Below are 5,467 nucleotides of genomic sequence, written 5' to 3' on the forward strand. Positions count from 1 at the left end.
CGGCTTATTCTTCAGGGTGTTGGTTAGGTCGTACTTTGGTCTTGAGGAGTCCCATTCGCCATCAACAATGATAGGTTGGAGTGGTGGTGCGCCATCGGCCTGTTCAAGTCGAAGAAGGCAGTCGCCCAAGGACTTCAATGGCATTTCTTTAGTTTCTAGCACTGTTTGTACTGCTTGTTTGATTAATAGGTTTGAGTGCTCTTTCGTATCTCAGTTTCTACCAATGCATAGATGCTTAGATAAGGTGTTAAGTACATAAATGAGTTCAGCAACTAAATTACTAAATGCATAGACTCTTAGCTTTTTGTAGCTAAGCTTCATATATTTAATTGTTTAGCATCCAAACCCGTCTATGCATAATTGTTGCATCGGTCCACGTGTTTAGCATCCTTTTTTTTACGGGTGATCAAACTACTCTCTCCTTCTTAATTACTTTGGCACGCCAACTTTTACCTATGCGGCACTTTTATCATTTCTATACAGTGGAGCACTGGAAAGGCCGAGAGAGAAAGTACTAAGTATACTTAGGTCCTGTTCGGTTACAGGGACTAGACTAGAAAAAGCCCCTTTTAGTCCATATGTAACCAAACAGAAGAGATTTTTTTCTTAAGAGACTAGAAAAAGACTTTACAAGGGTATTTTTTCTTTAGTCTCTAGCAGGACTAAAAAAAGTCTAGTCCCTTACAACCAAACACCCTTTAGCCGGGGTTGGAGACATGCGCCTGATTAATTAGTAGTGGAAGGAAGCTAAACTAATCTATATATTTAATCATGGCAGTCTGGCAGAAGTAGTGCATGTCGAGGTCGAGATGAAGCCAGATGTACAAGGGTACAAAGATGTAGCCGTCAACGACCGTGACGGTGATGCGGCAAGACGGAGCTATAGCTATAGCTTGGTGCACGTTTCGATGCCAAGAGAATTTGCGTCAACCAAGCCACTCTAGGTTCCGTTTTTTTTTCATTTTTTGTTCTTTTGAGTAACACTCTAGGTTCTGCTGTTTAACACCGCCGATTCCAAGAACAAAAAATTATCGCCTGACCGGTTTGGCAAAGCATGCACTTGATTTCCCATACAAAACCGGAGGCACATCTCCTCTTGTTTGTGCATGATCTGCTCCTATCAAGCAGCAGCAATGCCAGGGTGCTACCGCCTGAATAGCAAAGCCCACACATTTCACGTCCGTGTGCGGCCGCGTCCCCTTCAGGAATCTCCTACTGGCATCAACCTCGCCCCATGACCACACAACCAAGCACGGCAAACGGAGCCAGCAGCTCTCTCCCTCTCTCGTTGCTGCTTTCGGCTTAATCATTGGTCAGCCGGAGGAAAGAAGATGGCGACAGGAGCGATTTCATGGCGCGGGCTGCTCTGTAAACTGTGACGAAAGCAAAAGCTACTACAAGAGAAAGCAATAGCGTGGTGTGGATGCAGAGAGGGAGAGCTAGCTCGGCTGCGCTGTGGCTTTCAGTCTCTCTGCTTTTTGCCTGAGGCCGGACATTCGTGTCGTCGTCTCCGGCCGTCGCTGTACGGGGAGGAGTGAGGAATATGGCCGGCGTCGGTCGGCGTCGTGGCCAAGAGGTGGCGCCGTCGACGACGCTGAGGTCCGGATGGGCACGTATGCGGCAGCGGGGGAAAGCGGAGGGGGACGGCGACCCGGGGGAAAGAGAGAGGCCGGGGGTAGTGGAGGACCGATCGGCCGCGGGAACGCGCGGGTCGTTGCGTTTGGTGGCGCGGCACGTGGCAAGGCGGAGCCCGTGTGTGTGTGTGTGTGGAGTGTTGAACAGGGTAAACTCAGAGGGAGAAACAGAGGAGATTCTCCGACGAGAAGCCATCGGGATCTCCTATTGCCGGCTTGCCGCGTCAGCTGGTAATTTTCGTACATCTTTTTTTTACCTTTTCAATGTTATGAAATTTCATACGAAATTGGTTCTTCAAAAATGACCTAGATCTTTATAATCTACTCCCTTACATTAGTGTCAAAAACGGTCTTACTTTTTGGGACGGAGAAGTGTTTCCAAAATACTTGCCATGGAAGTATTTTGGAATGGCGGGGGTCAGTTCAAAAATATATGTCGTGGAAGTATTTTGGAATGGACGGAGTACAAAAGTTCATCAGAATTACAAAAGCACTCGAAGTATAATTAAAATTACATTGTGGTCTATGGACGACCGAATGTTTGGTACCACCGCTAGAACGAGCTAATGACGAAACGCTATCGTGCGCCACTCACCACCGGACATGGCCTAACTTTGTCGATAACAGTAGCAGTCTTTGTAAACCCCTCTAAGGATCAATGCTTGGAGCCGCAGTCGTCGCCGATTATCCCTTGCATCATTCAGAAGTACCTGGCAAAGATCTCTCTAGCACATACGCAGTAGAAAAACCCCAATCTCGCCGCCCCAATGAGACGATGAAAATATACGCTGAACCTCCATCGACTCTGTTCCGATGCACGAGATCGGCGATGAAGTGTCACCATCCACCAAGTGTCATTGTATATGTGAAAATTTAACTATGGAAATAGAAAATGAAATATATTTTTTGATACAAGGTGTTACATCTGAATAGAATATTTGATCATTGTTTAGCTAAGAATACAACTACTGTTTTGACTATTTGACCATATGCTTTTTACTATTTGACAATGCATCTAACAATATAGGGTTTTTTTAAAAGAAAATCCAACAATACAGGTTGGTGAGAGTTAGAACAACCAAATCGATTTCTTCTTTTATTCAGGCCAGGTAGAGAATCTGCTTAATTCCTATTCGCCGCTCAGTGCGATTGATTGCCAGCATAATGAAAATGTCTATTTAACACTACAGGCGCCCCCAATGCACGTGGTCTGCGTGCCACGGCCCAATAATGTTTCCTTCAGTCGCCTTGCCTCGCTGGATGTGCTTGCTCGCCTGGCTAGCCGGATCAGTCAACCTCATGTGATAGAAAACAGCAAGCTACTGGTTCAAAAAGATTACCGATTTAATGGACATCTCCCCTTTCCCGCAATAAAAAAGAAAAATAAACGATTTCCTATGTTCTATAGATAAAAAATCCATACATCAATTTTTTACATGGATTTAGAAATATTCATGAATTTTAGGATAGTTCATGACCTTGACAAAAAAATACGTTAATGAAAAATATAATGGAACTTTATTTCTTTAATAAAATCGAATTTTTTAATGAAAATTTAGAAAAGTCCATGATTGACGAAATTGTTAAGTATTTATAAATTGGTAAAATGTGTTAAGTATTGTTTTAAAATAAAATAAAAAAGTCCTCAACAAAACCGAGTAAAGACCAGAGAAAAACATAAAAGAATATAATAAAGAAAAACCGTCCAGTACAATCAAGGAACCATGTGTTCAGTACATGTTAATATTGCATTTAAAAAGGTTAATAAAGCTTTTGAAAAATGTTACATATGCATGGAAAAAATGTTGACCATGCAATAGAAAATGTTACTCTTGTATGTGAAAATTGTTAATGAAGCATCTGAAAAACATTTAATGTGTTTATAGGAAAATTGTTGATCACGTATTAAAAAAGTTAATCTTGTATTTGTAAAATATTAATCAAGCATTTAAAAAATGTTTCAAATGTACATAAAAATGTTGATCATGTATTTAAAAATGTTAAATTTGTATTGGTAAAATGTTAAAGGTGTATTAGAAAAATGTTGTTGACATATACAAAAAGTATAAAATAAAAACCAAAAGAAACAAGGAAAACCAAAAAAAAGACATATAATAAACAAAAAGAAAAATGAAAATGAAAAAGAAGAAGAAACAAATGAAAAAATAGAGAAGAAAAAAAGAAAAAACCATGTAGAAAACCAGCTCGACTTGCGTCAAGTAGGTCGCACCTCATGCTCTCCTTTTTTTTAATCTTTTTAGGTGAAATGTGCCGGCCTGATTACTGTAGCCGCTTCAGCGAGACATCGGACATCCTACTGTCTCGCTAAAAGCGAGATATAGTCAAAATCAATAGTTCAGAAGTATTTGTTGTAAAGATCACTCCAACTTCCCAGGTTGCGACAGGTGGTGCACATGTAGCGTGCCATTTGTCACAACCTAAGAGTTTTCCCTTTTTTCGTGAATCCGTTTATATGGAACATTTTATCTCTTAAACCGTGCGTCCAAATCTCTGACCGTTTTCATCGTTGGATTTCTCGCGTCGAGATCTTCAAAACTAGATCCCATGTTGATAGGTTTTAACGAACTTTTTTTACGAAAAAAATCAGACGAAAAAATCAAACCGGGAAGCATGGATTTTTTTCCTTTCCGAAAGAGGCACGCCCGTGGCCCTCACGAAATCACCACCGTGCCTCTCGCGGAAGCAAAGTCGTGACTCTCGTGGAAGAAAAAAAAAGAGAAAATGCATTTTTTTTGTTTCCGAGGAGGCACGACTGTGACTCTCGCGAAAGCACACCCGTGCCTCTCGCGGACGCAAAACCCTGACTCTCGCGAAAGGAAAAAAACAAAAAACGTGTTTTTTCCGTTTTCGAGAGGCACGGCCGTGATTCTCACGAAAGCACAACCGTGCCTTTCGCGGAAGCAAAACCGTGACTCTCGCGAAAGGAAAAAATAAAAAACACGTTTTTTTCGTTTTCGAGAGGCACGGACGTGACTCTCGCGAAAGCATAACTGTGCCTCTCGCGGAAGCAAAACCGTGACTCTCACGAAAGGAAAAAAAACAAAAAATGCGTTTTTTTTCGTTTCCGAGAGGCACGGCCGTGCCTCTTGCGGAAGAAAAACTGTGACTCTCGCGAAAGGGAAAAAAACACGTTTTTTCACGCAATTTTTTGGTCGAAAAGCTAAGGTAGACCGGTGGAAAATCAAAACGTCAAAGAAAACCCAGAAAAAACCGTTTAAATAGCTGAAAACGCGTGCAAAAAAATAAATAAATAAAATATAATCCGGAGAGAGCGTCCAGAGCGCGACATGTGGCGAATGACTAAGAGCGCGCCAAGTGATGCTGATCGTTGCGAGGCTTCCGAAGGAGCGCTCGTTAACTAGTGGCTCCCAGATATAGTGGCCTCGCCCTCCGGTCCCCGAAAACAAAAAAAACATATTACAGTATCATGGGCCGGCCGTTGGTTCCAGGGCGTGGTAGGGTTTTTCTATATAATGCACAGGGTGTGTGCAAGCTGGGTCACCGATTGCAATTTTTTGTCTCTTTTTCCTTTGTTTTTTGGGTTTTATTTCTCATTGGGTCTTCTTTCTTTTATTTAGGTTTCTTTAATTTACGTATTCAATATATGTTATAATACAAGAAGTATTTTTAAATATATCATGAATATTTTTTAAATACACAATGAATTGGTAACACAAGGGTAATACCCCCTCCGTTTCTAAATCCTTCTAGATATTTTGATACGGACTACGTACGGATGTATGTAGATATATTTTAGAGTATAGACTCGCTCATTTTGCTTCGTATATTGTCCATATCGAAATCTCTAAAAT

This window comes from Triticum dicoccoides, chromosome 3A (assembly GCF_002162155.2).
Source record: "Triticum dicoccoides isolate Atlit2015 ecotype Zavitan chromosome 3A, WEW_v2.0, whole genome shotgun sequence".
NCBI lineage: Eukaryota > Viridiplantae > Streptophyta > Magnoliopsida > Poales > Poaceae > Triticum > Triticum dicoccoides.